The 17759-nt window shown below is 39.2% G+C and overlaps 1 protein-coding gene across 31 annotated transcripts in view; it reads left to right on the forward strand.

Annotated features, from left to right (window-relative positions):
• The window catches only part of LOC100519166 (uncharacterized), a 191758-nt gene that overhangs the window by 87439 nt on the left and 86560 nt on the right, over nucleotides 1-17759 (forward strand). For 6 of the 31 annotated variants that reach the window (XR_014840446.1, XM_085017174.1, XM_085017195.1 and 3 more), the window contains one exon: nucleotides 9325-9510. The exons of the other annotated variants lie outside the window; for them this stretch is intronic. The gene's annotated coding sequence lies outside the window, so the exon portion shown is untranslated. The remainder of the gene's footprint in view (nucleotides 1-9324; nucleotides 9511-17759) is intronic. 31 annotated transcript variants of the gene reach the window in all.

The following is a 17759-nucleotide window of genomic DNA, read 5'->3' on the forward strand; positions in this document are numbered from 1 at the left end:
GAGAAAATCTTTGCAGATGTAGATGACAAGGGATTAATCTCCAAAATATACAAACATCTCATGCAGCTTTATATTAAACAGGAGTTTATTTATTGATAAACATTTTTTGAGAAATTCAAAATGTTTAAAATTTATTTCAAGGGGAAATGTTGGCAGAAGGATAAATTAGGAGTTAAGGATTAATCTTACATAGTACTATACATAAAATAGATAAATATCAAGGGCCTATTGTATAGCAGAGGGAAATCTCAATATTCTGTAACAAACTATTGGGAAAAGAATCTGAAAAAGAATGGATATATGTATAACTGTTTCACTTTGCTGTACACTTGGAAGGAACACAACACTGTAAGTCAACTATACTATAATACAAGTTTTTGTTGTTTTTGTTTTTTTTTAGGGCCGCACCTGTGGAAGTTTCCAGGCTAGGGGTTGAATTGGAGCTGCAACTGCTGGCCTACACCACAACCACAGCAACACAGGATCTGAGCCACATCTGCAACCCACAGCGGAGCCCATAACAATAGCATATCCTCAAGCCACTGAATGGGGCCAGGGATCAAACCTGCATTCTCATGGATCCTAGTTGGGTTCATTAACTGCTGAGCTACAGCAAGAATGCCCCAGTTTTCTTTAAATGAATTCTGAACCATTATCCTTTGTAGAGGTTGTTATTTTTAAAATTAAAAATTTTGAATTGCTCAAAAAATGTGTATCAATATATTTTTAAGGTAAATAGGCCTTTGCCTTTATACTGTACTATTCTCTCAAACTTCTGGCTATTAAACTTTATAAATGAATAAATTAAGGAAAATCATATCTCAACTCTGACCTCAAAACAGCTGTTTTCCCACCTAGCAATCTAACTATAGCTCAGTCTGTAGAGGAGGTGATTTGAATATGTAAGACTCTCTTGAGCCTTGACTTTTCAGTTTTCTTGGCCTGATTATCTCCACCATGAGTGTGAGTTCACTCTCATACACTGTATGAATCAGGGCCTTAAAGAAGTACTTTTTTATCTTAACTCTCCTCAAAGGTACTTTCTCAGCACTTAACTGAGAAAGAGCTTCTGCATCCAGCTGACTTACAGAGGTTGTTAAGTGACTATGAATCTAGTTAGTTGCCAGCAAAATTCCCCCAATACACTCTTGAGAATTTACTTCTCCACTGAACCAGTGGATTTGTTTCTCACAGTTCAATAAATTATTAATACAGACATTTTATTAATAAAAAAGAATATTTTATATTTGAAACCTCATTTTAAAAAATGAGGGATGTTTCCATGCTTATGTTTCTATATTATTTCATTTGACCTTTGCAATGTTTGATGGAACAGACTGGATAAGAATGACCATTTAGCCTTAATTTTCCTTTAATATAGTGATTAAACCAACCCAATTCCGATGGCTGAAGCTAATTTCTTTACATTATGTTTCTGTCCCTTTCTTTATTATTTTCTTGGTGTTTATGGGTTTATTTCACTCCCCATCAGACAATAGTGTTTATTTTTTTCTGTCATTTATGTTCAGGGTTCACTGAAATATCACCTGAGAGATTAATCCCACTGAGAACTCTAAGCTGAGTCCTAAAGTGGAGGTAACTTTTTCAGAGCCAAGAAAAATGAAGAGACTGCAGAACCTCATTTATTTGCCTGAATATTTTGAATTTTGTGGCTTACATGCTACTGCTATTAGTTATCCTGTATTATAACTAGCTGTGCATATGTGTTTATGAAATCTCTGCCATATAAAGTTGTTATTTAATACATTTGTTTTTCATAAACTCTGCCTTAACCTTGACATTATCCTGTTTTTCTCGTTGCCCATCTCAACTCATCACAGCCCACAGTTCTCTTTGATATTAATATATTGTGATTCATGGTGTGCAATAAATTTTCAGTTGCTTACACCAGCAACTGCCAATGTATGTGATTTCAGATGCCTTTGATATGTTTTTGATCTATTTACTTAGCAATTAAATTATGCCAAATTCTAGGAGAATTGCTGGCCCAAATTTTACCAAATGCCAGGCTGCAACCCATTGTTTTTTTTTTTTTTTTTAGTCTTTTTGTCTTTTGTTGTTGTTGTTGCTATCTCTTGGGCCGCTTCTGCGGCATATGGAGGTTCCCAAGCTAGGGGTTGAATCGGAGCTGTAGCCACCGGCCTACGCCAGAGCCACAGCAACGCGGGATCCGAGCCGCGTCTGCAACCTACACCACAGCTCATGGCAACGCCGGATCGTTAACCCACTGAGCAAGGGCAGGGACCGAACCCGCAACCTCATGGTTCCTAGTCGGATTCGTTAACCACTGCGCCACGACGGGAACTCCCCATTGTTTTTTATATACATGTTTCTGTGGTCTGGGACCTTCTTTGATGTTCTGTCCAGCCTTAGTGGAAGTGTGGTTCTTTTATTATATTTATCATATATTATTTTAAATAAAAATAGAAATATAATGCTTACTTTCCCATACTCAAAAGGAGAGGAAATTAAGCTCTATATCCTGGTGATAGCATAATTTTTTTTTTTTTTTTTTTTTTTGCCTGTTCTAGGGCCACTCCCATGGCACATGGAGGTTCCCAGGCTAGGGGTCAAATTGGAGCTGTGGCCGCTGGCCCACGCCAGAGCCACAGCAACACGGGATCCAAGCCACACCTGTGACCCACATCACAGCTCACGGCAACGCCGGATCCCCAACCCACTGAGCAAGGCCAGGGATCGAACCTGCAACCCCATGGTTCCTAGTCAGATTCATTAACTGAGCCACGACGGGACTCCAAAATCCTGGTAATAGAATAATTAAATATTTTGATGTGTTAAAATTCACCACTGAAGTTAATGTATCTATTGGGAGAGATACTTTGAGGCTATGCAGATATACTGTTTATCCTTAAATATTTGTTCACACATTTTATCATTCATCATTGGCCTTGCCTACAGTGATTACTGTGGTATTCTCATGGTGATTTTCTATTTTCACATTTCTTCTTCATTTGTTACTTTAAATTGTTTCCTATGAAAGATCTGTTCTTTATTTAAATGAGATGGATTCATGGTTATTATATTAGCTTTCTATTGCATCTTTAAAGATATTGCATTTAGTGACTCAACAACAACATGCATTTATCGTCTCACATTTCTCATGTGTCAGAGTCTGGGCAGGCTGTAGCTCAGCCAGTTGCCCTGTTCTAAGACCCACAAGGCAGAAACCAGGTATACACAGGGCTGAATAATTTTGTAGAGTCACTTCCAAGTTCACTCAGGTTGTTGGTAGGATTCATTTACCTGCAGTCATGGGCCTGAAGTGTACTTGCTGGATTTCAGCCAGGTGTCCTTCTCTGCTTCTAGAAACCACCAGCATTTGCAGATTCACAGTCCCTTTCCAAGCCAGAAAGGATGGGCAGGCCACCTCATGCTTTGAATCTCTTCTCTGACTCTCTCTGTGCTGCATCTCTCTCTCCGAGCCCTGCTGGATAGAAATCTCTCTGCTGTTAAGGGCTCAAGTGATTAGATTGGGCCTATCTGGAGAACTGAGGATAATCTCCTTATTTAAAGTTTCATAACCTTAATTATATCTGCAAAGTTCTTTTTGCCAGGTAACATAAAGTGTTCCAGGCAACAGAGATTAAAGGAGCCACAATCCTCCTACCACAGTTACTTATTTTATTCTTTGGTATATAAACAAATGATTTTGTGCTGTGTTTTGGTACTCACATCCTTCTAGCTTTGCTCATTAGAAGCTTATTTCAGGTTGGTTCCTAGGTCCTTTATCATACCTCTCCTCCTTTTTAGCACTTTTTTACTTTGTGACACTACTGAATGCCCCCAAGCTCATCTGTTATTTTCCCTGCCCTAGCCCCTATGGTGAGAAATTTCTATAAGGAGCCTATTCAGTATCTTGTAATAATTTATAATGGAAAAGAATCTGTAAAGTGTATGTGTGTGTGTGTGTGTGTGTGTACGTGTGTGTGTATAAACTGAATCACTTTGCCATGTACTTGAAATGCTATAAATCAATTTTATTTCAATAAAAAATAAAAGTTATAGAAAAACAGATCAAACACAAGATGAGAGGGAAAAAATCCAATTATCTATAGATGTCAGACAACTAGCAGACAGAGAACACTACAATTCACATTACATGTAAACAGGTAAATATACACGAATCCTTTAGACTCTGCTCTGGAGTCTGCATCTGATTTATGACTCAAAAAGAGACTGTGATTTAGATCTAGATGCCAGTGTTATCCTATTACTACCTCATGACTTCCTTAAAATAAGGACCATTCTTTGACATTATGCCCTTTAATATGGCCTATCTCCTTTTCTCTCTCTTTTTTTTAGTTTTAAATAAATTTTATTTGAATATAGGTGACTTAAAATGTTATGTTAGTTTCAGATGTACAGCAAAGTGAATCAGCCATTCATATACATATATATCCATTCTCTTTTGGATTCTTTCTCCATATGGGCTATCAGAGAGTATTGAATACATTTCCCCAGGCTGTAGGTCCCTGTTATTCATCTATTTTGTATATATAATAGTATGTCTATGCCAATCCCAACCTCCCAATCTATTCCTCCATTTCTTCCCCCCAACAGTGTCTCCCCTTTAGTAAGTATAAGTTTGGTTTTGAAATCTTTGAGCCTGTTGTTTTGTGAATATGTTTTGTATCATTTTTATTAGATTCAACATATAAGTTATAGCATATGTTATTTGTCTTTCTCATTCTGACTTCACTTGTAATGATAATCTCTGGATCCATCCATGGTGCTACAAATGGCATTATTTCATTCTTTTTTAATGGGTGAGTAACATTCCATTGTATGTATGTACCACATCTTCTTCATTCTTCGTTGATGGACATTTGGGTTGCTTCCATGTCTTGGCCACTAAATACTGTTGCAGTGAACATTGAGGTGCATGATTACTCTGGTTTCTCTTCAGATCTTATAAATCTTTTCCTTTTCTCTTGATTTTGTCTTTCTGGAACTTCTTTGAGCATCATGTCTCCTCTCTTTCATACTTACATTTTTTTTTTGGTCTTTTTGCCATTTTCTTGGGCCGCTCTCATGGCATATGGAGGTTCCCAGGCTAGGGGTTGAATCGGAGCTGTAGCCACCAGCCTACGCCAGAGCCACAGCAACGCTGGATCCAAGCCGCGTCTGCAACCTACACCACAGCTCATGGCAACGCCGGATCATTAACCCACTGAGCAAGGGCAAGGATCCAACCGAACCCGCAACCTCATGGTTCCTAGTCGGGTTCGTTAACCACTGCGCCACGACGGGAACTCCCATACTTACATTTTTAAAAATTTCTATATTTTTTTCTAAGTCATTGATTTTTTTATGACCTACAAATTCAATTAACTTTATCTGGCACTAAATACATCCACTATTTTTTTAATGTTTATATTTTATTGTTATTTATAAATCAGTGTGGACAAAGAAATAACAGCTTATGTGCTGAAAAACTTAATAAAATCATTTTTACCATGATCACTATTTCTATTGTATACATATGTATAAATTCTGTTACTGCTGTTTTAGCAGTGGAGTCCTTTAAATGATAATTTACTTCAATTTTTTCCAACATTCCTAATTTTAAATTGTACCTTATAAGCTATATTCTGTGAGAAAACTCCATATCAAAAGTTTGACATTTGAACTTTAATACAGACTAATCTGGCTACTGGTTTAAACCTTACCAAATCCTGACTCCCATCTAGTTAAATGTTTGATAACTCACATTTTATACACAAGAATCCTGAGATGTTGACTTTCCATAGGTTAAAGAATAAGTAAAGTGGTAAAATTAGAATTCAAGTCCCCTGGTAATCTCTTCTCCTTACTACCACCTTTGCAGTGAATAAATCCTGAGGGTTTCTGCTAGATCTTTTATGGTGTAAAAAAAAGCTATTTTGGTCCAAAGAGGAAGGTAAAGTACATGATATCTGCCTTCACAAGATTTGCATCCTTTTTAGAATATTTCTGGAAAGTCTAATCACCATGTTGACTCAAGTACTGTTGTAGAGGAGTAAATGCAATGTAAGATTCCTGCACTCTACCTTGTGGACCACATAGAGATGGAATTGATGGTCGGTACCATCCCGAAGTTAATAGTGGGCAGTCTATGGATTGAACCTAAAAATCAAACACGTGGCATAATGGAATGATAGTTTAGAAAAGAGGTGTAGAATGCTCTTTTATTTTTTCAGTCACCAATCTGATATGCTTTCAAGCTTCTTCTGTTTTTTGTTTTCCTGAAGACTTCTGTAGCATTCATGAATATGTACACTTCAATCAGTTTGTAATCTTGCAGCACATATCAACCCCTCAGACTGTTTATCAAAGTTACATTAATTGTGGTAAGGCCTGAATTACATCAGTTCTTCCAACTACACCATAAGCTCCATGAAAGCTGGAGACAAATGTGCAGTAATGTTTAGTCTTACATCTTTTCTCATGACATTTAGATGTCAACAAAATCATTACTAAAAAAATCTAACATAATTTAGCCAATTTCACATGAGAAAAAAATGAATGTATCTTAAAATCATGTTTTTCCACACTTTCTGCATGATATTTTTTCTTTCATACAATTTGTAATTCTTTTGTCATTCCATGTAGAATAACAATCTCTCATACACCCAGAATATCAGTTTAATCAATATTAATGATTATGTAATTTAGAGTGGTCATCATCTTCCTTAACCAAAGTATGATTATTTAAGGGTAAATTCCACTCCTATTAATATAAATGAAATGGACATATATTGAAATGCATAAAGCTTTTCTTATATTTAAAACTTTTTTCTTAGGCTGGATTCCCAGCATTGTAATTACAAAAGCTGAGAGGGCATTTTGGCATATTGAAATAGAATGATTTTCAGATTATGTAAAATGCTTCCTGAATGCACCTCATGTGTGATAGAAATAAGGCATCTAGGGTTTATAATTACAGTATTTTGTCATAGGAAACATGGAAATACTTTATCAGAGAAATTACATTTTAAAAAAATTATATTTTATTGCTGTACTTTCTTGTGTCTGAATGTACTGTACAGAAAGAATTTTTGATTGTAGTATTTACAACAGCAGTTCATTCAGAGGAGAACCATTCATGCTTATCGTTATATGCAATCATGAAATGAATAGCCATTTAGCTTCCTGACATGGTGTCTCATGTATTGTTTCTTCTTATACTACATCAAAGTTTAGATGGGAAGGAATTTGCTAAATTTGGGGACCCAATACTTGCATACTTGAAATTTACATTTTTGTTTCCAGTTAATTTCTGTTCTTTGAGCTCATCCTTAGTGTATCACTATAAATGAGTGGTGGGAAAAAAGAAACATTCCAGGTGTAAAGAGCAGAAATAGAGTTAATATAGGGAAGTTTAAGACTTAAAAAATCAACAGATGGCCTGTAGGAGTGAGAATCAAGTTCCTGCACTAGAATTAATGGTCATAAAACTTTGGCAACAATAAAGAGATGGAGCATGATAATGTGAGAAAAAAAGAATGTATGCATGTATGTGTAATTGGGTCACCATGCTGTACAGTAGGAAAAAAATGTATTGGGGAAATAATAAATAAAAAATAAATAGAAGTTTTAAAAAAAGAGAGATCAGTGGTTGCCAGGGTTGGGGGAGATGAATAGACAGACCACAGAGGACTTTTAGGACCTTGAAAATAACTCTGTACAGCAGAAATTGACACAGCATTGTAAATCAAATATAACTAAAAGAAGAAAATAACTTTGTATGACATTATAATGTTGGATATATGTCATTTCATCAAAACTCACTGTATAACATCAAGAGTGAAACTGAAGGTAAAGGATGAACCTTGGGTGATGATGATGTGTTCACTGTAGGTTCATCCTCCATGAAATGGTACTAGTGATGTGACATTGACAATAGGGAAGACTGTGTGTGGGGGAGGGCAGGAAGTGTAAGAGAGAAATCTTTGTACCTTCCTGTAAATATTGTGGTTAACCTCAAACTGCTCCAAGAATAAAGTCTTTAAATGAAAAGGAACCAATGGTCACTGCTGTGATCCAGGGTCACTGCAGATGACCTAGAAACTGGCCATCCAAATACTGGTTTGCTCGCTGGAAGAAATAATCAGCATTGGTTGGCTCCCCTTCTTAAATATTCCTTCTACATATCAAACAAATGCTTCTTAGCCTGGATCATATCTCTTCTCCAAATGAAGCCACAAGGAAATAGAAAAAAAATAGTTTTGACTTTTTCATCTCTAAGTTCAGAAAGGCACACACTAGAAGAAGATAAGAATGGATGTGGAGAATTAACAAGCCGTATTCTACCCTGGCTTCCTACTGAAGATCTATACAACTTATAAAGACATGTAAAATCCACTAATAAACAACCGTGCACACCTAATGTACTGTACTTATTCTTGGCATGTCCACAGATACATGCATGCATTTAACATCTTACCAGGGAATATCTGAGTGTCCTTTTATTTACTTCATTTATCTGTGAGTGATTATTATTTCTGTAATTCAAACATCGGCAAACAACCTCTAGCACACAATGTCTTTATAAGGCAGGGTGAGAAGGATGAACAGCTTCTGCTACAGTCCTCACTTAGGCAACTGCCCAAAGTTCATATTTTGAAAAACTTTTTTCCCCCACATTTCCTATGTTCCATTAACTTTTTGGATGGCCAGGGTTGTTTATTTGGGGATAGAGGAGGCCAGAATCTCTCTTATTGAGGAGTCATAGCTGTCTGGATCTTATGACTCCTTGGGTTCTGTAATAAGTCATTTTCTTTCACCACCAGACTTAGCAGTTATTAGGAAATGCTTTGATTATTTCAGGAACATTGTAGAGGAAATTTGAAATAAAGTGTTTTTGCAGAAATTGGGAACAAAATGTGTGTCATTTAAAATTTGACATCAAAACTTCATAATTAAAACCATTCCAAGTTGTATAGTTTCTGAAGTGCTGTAATTATTGACATTTTAAAATAAAACTCCTGCTTTTTCTTAGGATATAGTCACAAGAGAATGTTCTTACACCCTAGCAACATGATCAAAATATCTGAGAACTTAGTTGCAAAGAATCTAACTCAAATCCAAAAAATGGCAGCTCTGTTGGGGAACGAGGGACCGACAGTCACTGTCATTCTTGGCAGAGCAGCAGGAAACAAAGGGAACTGCCACAGATGCAAGAGCACTGATGAAATTGATAAAACTAGTAAAACCTTGAGGGCATTCTGGCATGAGAGTCCAGAATCCCTGGGAAGCCCAGACACAACAGAAATCTCCATGCAATTTCCACTTTTTACACAGGCTTCCAACAGACAGCTCCTGAGAGTGACTGGAAGCTGAAAGAGCCCTCCCCTGAGGAAAGAGTGCTAACCTCTGAGAGTTGTCAAGGAGGAGAGACGTCCACCAGGCACATCAAGTCTACTCTGAGGAGGCAGCAATTGCCTTCAGTTTGAGAGAAGTTCAGAAGGCATGCTGAGCCTCCCCCAGGTGAATACTCAAGGATCCTTTGAAAATCAAATCTTAGAGACACAACTGGGAGAAACAACAACAACAACAAAAGACAAAAGATAAAAAAAAAATAATAATAATCAATAGAAATTATTCCAACTAAAATACAAAAAAAAAAAAGTTTTTTTTTTTTGGTCTTTTTTTTGCTATTTCTTGGGCCACTCCCGCAGCATATGGAGATTCCCAGGCTAGGGGTCGAATCGGAGCTGTAGCTGCCAGCCTACACCAGAGCCATAGCAACGCAGGATCCAAGCCGTGTCTGCAACCTACACCACAGTTCTCGGCAACTCCGGATCGTTAACCCACTGAGTAAGGCCAGGGACCGAACCCGCAACCTCATGGTTCCTAGTCGGATTTGTTAACCACTGTACCACGACGGGAACTTCAAACAAAAGTAGATTAATGAAAATAATTTCTAGAGTTCCCTTTGTGGCTCAGCGGAAATGAATTTGACTAGCATCCATGAGGATGCAGGTTCCATCTCTGGCCTTGCTCAGTGGGTTAAGGATCTGGCATTGCCCTAAACTGTGGTGTGTAGGTTGCACAGCTCCTATCCCATGTTGCTGTGGCAACATGTAGGCCAGCAGCTACAGGTCAAATTCAGCCTCTAGCCTGGGAACCTCCATATGCCACAGGTGCAGCCCTTTAAAAAAAAAAAATTCCTAAAGCAACCAGATAAAAAGATACATTCAGGAAGACACCAAGAAAAAGGGTGAAAAGTTCTTATCAGAAGCAGTAGAGATCAGGAGTTCCCCCTTGTGGTGAAGTTGGTTAAGGACCCTGTGTTGTCACTGCAGCAGCTTAGGTTGCTGTTGTGGCAAGAGTTTGAACCCTGGCCCAGGGACTTTCACATGCCCAGGTGCATGGGCATAGCCAAAAAAAAAAAAAAAATGGAGATCAGAAGGCAATAGGAAAACATTTTTTAAGTACTAAGAAAAAAATTTATCAATCTAGAAAACTAAGGACAGTGAAAATATCATTCAAAAATAACATCTAAATGAAAATACTCTAAACAGGCAATATTGAAAAAATTCATCTCCAGCCAAACTGTACTACAAAAGATACTAATAGCAGTTATTTGTAATAAAGGGATAAGTTAGTAGATAATATTCAAAATTGAATATTTTCAGATAGAATATTTCTCTCTCTTTCTGTCTCTTTAATATACCTATAAGTACTCCAGGTATATTAAATTCATGTGATTAAATTGCTTTAAAGGCTGTGTTGCTTGCTTGATAGAAAAATAAACAGCTGTATATTTATTTGTAGGTTACTACTTATGGACACATTTCCTAATTCTGTCCTGTGAGGAGGTTTAAAATAAGCAAAACATCACTAACAATGAAACTGCTTTATGCTCAGATCTTTGATTTTAATTACCATTCTCCAATAAAGGGAATGAGAGCTACTTGAAGAAATAGCAAAATCCAGGGCTGGATCAGGGGAAATACGAGATAAGCCTGAAGCATCTTGCATTGGTAGAAGATAGGGAATTTCTCAAAAGTGAAAAATGGGTGAGGCATGTCTGAAAGGAAGTCAATGTGGAAATTCTCCAATTGTGAAAGTTTGAATAATTTGAACAACAAAATAAAGATTTACAATATTGGATTATTCAATACACAATGAGATAGTTCCACTCTTATAAGTGTCTAAAATATTGACTCTACATATATGGAGAATATCAGGTAGTGTTGTATTTTTTTTTATTTAGCCATAAAAAGTAATTTGAAAAGACTCAGGAGGAAAAAGGAAGTCTATTGTTTAACACATTTAAATTTTTGTTGATCATCAGTTATTTACAGATATATTACTTTCCACCTACTTGTGAAGTTCCCACAGCCCTCCGTTATTCTTTTTTAAAATTCCAGGTTGAGAGATAATTGACACATAACATTGTATAAGTTTAAGATGACCAGTGTGTTGACTTATTTATATATGGCAAAATGATTACCATGTAGCACTAATTAGCTAATGCCTTCCTCCCATCATATAATTACCAGGGGTATGTGTGTATTAAGAACATTTACAATCTACTCTCTTATAAACTTTCATGTATGTAACACAGTAATTTTACCTGTGATCACTATGCTGTATATGTAGATCCCCAGAACTTGTCAGTCTTATAACTGGAAGTATAGACCCTTTGACTAATGTCTCTACATTTCCTCCACCTGCTGTGGGATGTTTCCCAAGGGCTGGCAGTGTTGGCTGGTCTTCTTTGAGGCAGCATGCTTTTCCTGAGGGTGGGTTGGGCTAGCAGGGTCTTTCTGAAGCAAAGGAGGACTTCCTGAGGTTGGGCGGGACTGGGAGGTCCGCACTGTGTTGGAAGCAAATTTTATGCAGCCAGGCAGAGCTTGCTCTTGTGTTTCTGGGCTGTGGGGCTCTTCCAGGGGGCTAGCGGTGCTGGGTGCTGCTGCTCAGGAGTGCAGCACCTCCCATGGGTGGGAGCGGCTAGCTGGGCTACTGGTTGAGAAAGGGGCACTTCCCCAAGGCTGCCAGGACTGGCAGGACTGCCCTGCATTGGAAGCAGATTTCATGCAGCTGGGTGGAGCTTTCTCTAGCTTTTCTGGGCTGCAGGACTTTTCCAGGGGGCTGGCAGTGCTGAGCAGCTGCTCAACAGGAGTGTAGCACCTCCTGAGGGCAGGAGCAGCTAACTGGGCTGCTGGGAGACAAAGGGACACTTCCCCAGGGCAGCTGGAACTGGCAAGACTGTCCCGCAAGGGAAGCAGATTTCCCATGGCCTGCTGGAGCTTCCTCTAAGCTTTTCTGGGCTGTGGGCCTCTTCCAGGGTGCTGGCCATCCTGGGCAGCGGTTCCATGGGAGTGCAGCACCCCCTGAAGGCCCGAGTGGCTAGCTGGGCCACTGGGAAACAAAGGGGCACTTCCCCAGGGCAGCCAGAACTGGCAGGACCACCCCGCAATGGCAGCAGATTTTGGATGGCCAGGCACAGCTTGCTCTATTATATCTGGGCTACAGGACATTTCCAGGGGGCCGGTGGTGCTGGGCGCTACTCCATTGGGGTGTAGAGCAGGGAGGCCAGGGCAGGGAAAGCTCCTGAGGTGGTTGGCTTCATGCAAGTGGTGAGGCCAGCCCTCTGGGATGGCAGGCAGCCTCGGGTCAGGCCTGTGCATGGGGTAGGGGGAGGGGGGATGCACTGGGAAGCACTGCTTTCTGCTAGCTGGTGGGCAAGTGTGCTCTCTGTGGTGCAAGGAGTATTCTATGGTGGCCTACCCCTCCTCCTCTGCCCTCCCCAACACTGGTGCCTTGTCTCTCCTCTGGTTCCACCTCTTCTCTCAGCTTCCCTCTGTTGTGGCTTTCCACTCCCCAGCCCTTAGTGTATTGCTCCCTCCACCCATGATTCTCCACTTCCTAATCCCTCAGGCTGTCTCTGTACTGCCAACCCAACAGACTGCTTCCTAGTCCCCCAGGCAGTCTCTGCACTGCCCACCCCAGCCCTCTCTGGGAACTAACCTCTGGAGCCAAGGTCTCGGTGCCCAGCCACCACCCAAGCCTCTCAGTTTTTGGGTTTTTGGAGACTGTGCCAGTAGTTCAGATGATCTGTTCAGCTCTCACTCTGCTTTTCAGATCTCAGACCTACTGCTGTGCTCTTCTTGGTGTCTGGACATCCCTCTGACTCGGTTGATCTTTCTGTCCATTAGGTGACTTTCCAGGGTGTGGAATCCTTTTCTCCTCCACAGTTCCCTTTTAGGAGCACCCATCCAGCCCTGATTCTCCTTCTCTCAGTCTCTTATTTTCTCTTGTTTTACCCTGTTATGTCATGAGATTCTTGCTGTTATTGGATTTTATGTTCTTCTGCCAGTTATTAATTGCTGTTCTATGTGAGTTGTTTAACCTGTAGATGTGTTTGTGTGTGTGTGTGTGTTCGTGGGAGAGGGTGAGCGAGTTCCCCTACTCTTCTGCCATCTTGCCGTCCCCCGTCTCATGTTTTGCTACTAGTCTCATTAATGTTATTTTCAAACTAATTTATCTCTATTAATTCCATATGGATTTACTGAGCACCTTCTTTTTTTTTATTACATTTTTGTGCTAAGAACCACAGCATGAGATTTCCCTTTTTTTTTTTTGTCTTTTTTTTTTGTTGTTGTTGTTGTTGTTGTTGTTGTTGCTATTTCTTGGGCCGCTCCCGCGGCATATGGAGATTCCCAGGCTAGGGGTTGAATCGGAGCTGTAGCCACCGGCCTACGCCAGAGCCACAGCAACGCGGGATCCGAGCCGCGTCTGCAACCTACACCACAGCTCACGGCAACGCCGGATCCTTCACCCACTGAGCAAGGGCAGGGACCGAACCCGCAACCTCATGGTTCCTAGTTGGATTCGTTAACCACTGCGCCACGACGGGAACTCCAGATTTCCCATTTTAACACCTTTTTAAGTGCACTGTAAAGTACTGGTAGCTATAAACAGACAGCTAATCTCTAGAATGTATTCATTGAAACTTTATGTCCTTTGATGAGCAAATCCTCACTTCCCTCCTTCCTCCAGCCCCTGGCAACTACCATTCTGCTCTTTGTTTTCATGAGTTTGACTCTTTTAGGTGCCGTCATTTAAATGGAATCATGTAGTATTTGCCCTTCTATGACTGGCTTATTTTACTTAGCACATATCTTCAAGTTTTACTCATGTCATGGCATGTTACAGTATTTCCTTCTTTTTAAAGACTGAATAATATTCTATTGTGTATAGTACAGCATTTTCTTTATCCATTTATCCACCAGTAGACTTTTAGGTTGTTTCAACCTCTTGGCCATTGTGAATAGTGCTGCAGTGAACATGAGAGTACTAATATATTTTTATTATCCTGATTTCAATTCTCAGTAAGTACCTAGAAGTGGAATAACTAGGTTATTGGGTAGGTTTTTTAAAGTTTTTTCTGAGGAACCTCTATATTACATTCTATTGCTGCTGCACCATTTCACATTCCCAATAGTGTTCAAATATTCTAATTTCTCCACACTCTCATTAATATTTATCTTTTGCAGGTTTTTTGAGGATAGCCAGAATAACAGGTGTGAGGTGATGTCTCATAGTGGTTTTGATTTATATTTCTCTGATGATTAGTGATAGGCCAATTTATATTACAGAAAAACAGTATAGTACTGACCTAAAGAAAGACACAAAAAGTTAAGGAGGCCTTCATTAGGTTGATATATGTTCCCTCTATGGCTTCTTTGCAGAGAGTTTTTATCAGAAATATGTATTGAGGAGTTCCCGTCGTGGCGCAGTGTTTAACGAATCCGACTAGGAACCATGAGGTTGCGGGTTTGGTCCCTGGCCTTGCTCAGTGGGTTAAGGATCTGGCGTTGCCCTGAGCTGTAGTGTAGGTCGCAGACGCAGCTCGAATTCCGAGTTGCTGTGGCTCTGGCGTAGGCTGGCAGCTACAGCTCCGATTCGACCCCTAGCCTGGGAGCCTCCATATGCCGCGGGAGCGGCCCAAGAAATGGCAAAAAGACAAAAAAAAAAATTAAATTAAAAAAAAAATTTAATCGTAATTTTGGAGTTCCCGTCGTGGCGCAGTGGTTAACGAATCCGACTGGGAACCATGAGGTTGCGGGTTCGGTCCCTGCCCTTGCTCAGTGGGTTAACGATCCGGCATTGCCGTGAGCTGTGATGTAGGTTGCAGACGCGGCTCAGATCCAGCGTTGCTGTGGCTCTGGCGTAGGCCGGTGGCTACAGCTCCAATTCAACCCCTAGCCTGGGAACCTCCATAAGCCGCGGGAGCGGCCCAAGAAATAGCAACAACAGCAACAACAACAAAAGACAAAAAAAAAAAAAAAGAAAGAAATATGTATTGAACTTTATCAAAAGCTCTTTCTGCATATATTGAGATGATCATATTCTTTTTATTCATCAGTTTTTTTTTTTTTTTTCTTGTCTTTTTTCTATTTGTTTGGGCCGCTCCCACGGCATATGGAGGTTCCCAGGCTAGGGGTTGAATCGGAGCTGTAGCTGCTGGCCTACACCAGAGCCACAGCAACGCGGGATCCGAGCCATGTCTGTGTCCTCCACCACAGCTCTCGGCAATGCCGGATCGTTAACCCACTGAGCAAGGGCAGGGACCGAACCCGCAACCTCATGGTTCCTAGTCGGATTCGTTAACCACTGCGCCATGACGGGAACTCCTCTTCAGTTTTTTGATGTAGTGTATCACACTGATTGTTTTGTGGAAATTGAAAAAAAATTCTGGTGTCCCTGGGATAAATCCCACTTGATCATGGTATAGGATCTGTTTAATGTATTGTTGGATTCAGTTTGCTAGTATTTTGTTGAGGATTTTTGCACCTGTGTTCACAAGTGATATCAACCTGTAATTTTCTCTTTGTTTGTGTTATCTTTGTCTGGTTTGAAGGTTGTGTAGAAGTTCTTCTTTGTCCTTATGGTATAATTCACCTGTGAAGCCATCTGGTCCTGGAGCTACTTTTGTTTGTAGGGAGTGTTTTTAGTGATTTGTCTATTCAGTTGATCTGTTTCTTCTTGATTCAGTTTTGGTGGGCTGTAAGTCTCTAGAAAGTTGTCTATTTCTTCTAGGTTTTCACATTTGTTGGCATATAATTGTTCATAGTCCTCTCTTTTTTTTATATTTTTGCATTATGTGTTGATATTTCTCCTTTTTCATTTCTTGTGTTTATTATTTTTTTTTCTTCTCTCCCCTTCTTGGTGGTTTTGGCCAAAAGCTTCTCAATTTTGTTTACCTTTTCAAAGAACCAGCTCTTGGTTTTATTGATTTTTTTCTACTGTTTTTTTGAATCTCTATTTTATTGATTTCCTGTCTGATTTTAATGAATTTCCTTCCTTCTGCTGACTTTTGGGTTTTTTTTTAGTAGCATGTTGTTTAGTTTCCATATAATCAGTTTTTTTCTCATTTCTTTTCCTGTGGATGATTTCTAGTTTCACACCATTGTAGTCAGAGAACATACTTGAAGTAATTTGTATGCTCTTAAATTTGTTGAGGTTAGTTTTGTGCACCAGTGTGTGGTCAATCCTTGAGAATGTTCCATGTACACTTGAAAAGAATGTATATTCTGCTTTTTTTGGATGGAATGTCCTAAAAATGTCAGTGAAAGTCTAACTTTTCTATTGTGTCATTTAGGATCTCTGTTGCCTTACTGATTTTCTGTCTAGAGGATCTGTCCATTAATGTGAGTGGAATGTTAATGTCTCCTACTATTATTGTATCCCCATCAATTTCTCCTTTTCTGTCAGTATTTGTTGTAGGTATCTGGGTGCTCCTATATTAGGGGCATATATATTGATGATTGTAATACCCACTTCTCGAATGGATCATTTTATCATTAAATAGTGTCCTTCTTTGTCTTTCTTGATGGCCTTAATTTAAAGTCTATTTTGTCTGATAGGAGTCTTGCAACTCCTGCTTTCCTGTCTTGTTCATTGGCATGAAATATCTTTTCCCATTCCCTCAATTTCAATCTATTTGTGTCCTTTGTCCTAAGGTGAGTCTCTTGTACACAGTATATTATAGGCTTTTGCACTTTTAGTACACAGTATATTATAGGCTTTTGCACTTTTATCCAAACTACCACTATGTCTTTTGATTGGATCATTCAGTCCATTATCTTTTATGGTAATTATTGATAAATATGTATTTATTTCCATTTTAAACCTTGTTTTTCAGTTGATTCTATGTTTATCCTTTGTTGCTTGCTTTTTTTGGTTGTATGATTTCCTTTTATTTTATGCTTGTGTCCCTTTCTTTTTAGTTTTTGTGAATGTAATGTTTGGTTTTGATTTGTGGTTGACCTGTTTCATATTAATAAAACATATATAAATAATTACCTTAATGTTAATGGACTAAACACCCCAACCAAAAGACACAGACTGGTTGAATGGATACAAAAACAAGACCCATATACATGCTGTCTTCAAGAGGCCCACTTCACTTCTAGGGACACACAGAAATTGAATGGGAGAGGGTGGAAGAAAATATTTCATGCAAACGGGAATCAAAAGAAAGCTGGAGTAGCAATACTCATATCAGACAAAATAGACTTTAAAATGAAGACTATTTTAAGGAACAAAGAAGGACATTACATAATGATCAAAGGATCAATCCAAGAAGAAGATATAACAATTTTAAATATCTACACACCAAACATAGGTTCACCACCATATATAAGGCAACTGCTAACAACCTTAAAAGGATGAATCAACAATAACACAATAATAGTGGGGGACTTTAACACCCCACTTAC

This window comes from Sus scrofa, chromosome 3 (genome assembly GCF_054392235.1).
Source record: "Sus scrofa isolate SSC_HxYL_T2T_F1_AM1 chromosome 3, Sscrofa_HxYL_maternal_Yorkshire_Landrace_v2.0, whole genome shotgun sequence".
Classification (NCBI taxonomy): domain Eukaryota; kingdom Metazoa; phylum Chordata; class Mammalia; order Artiodactyla; family Suidae; genus Sus; species Sus scrofa.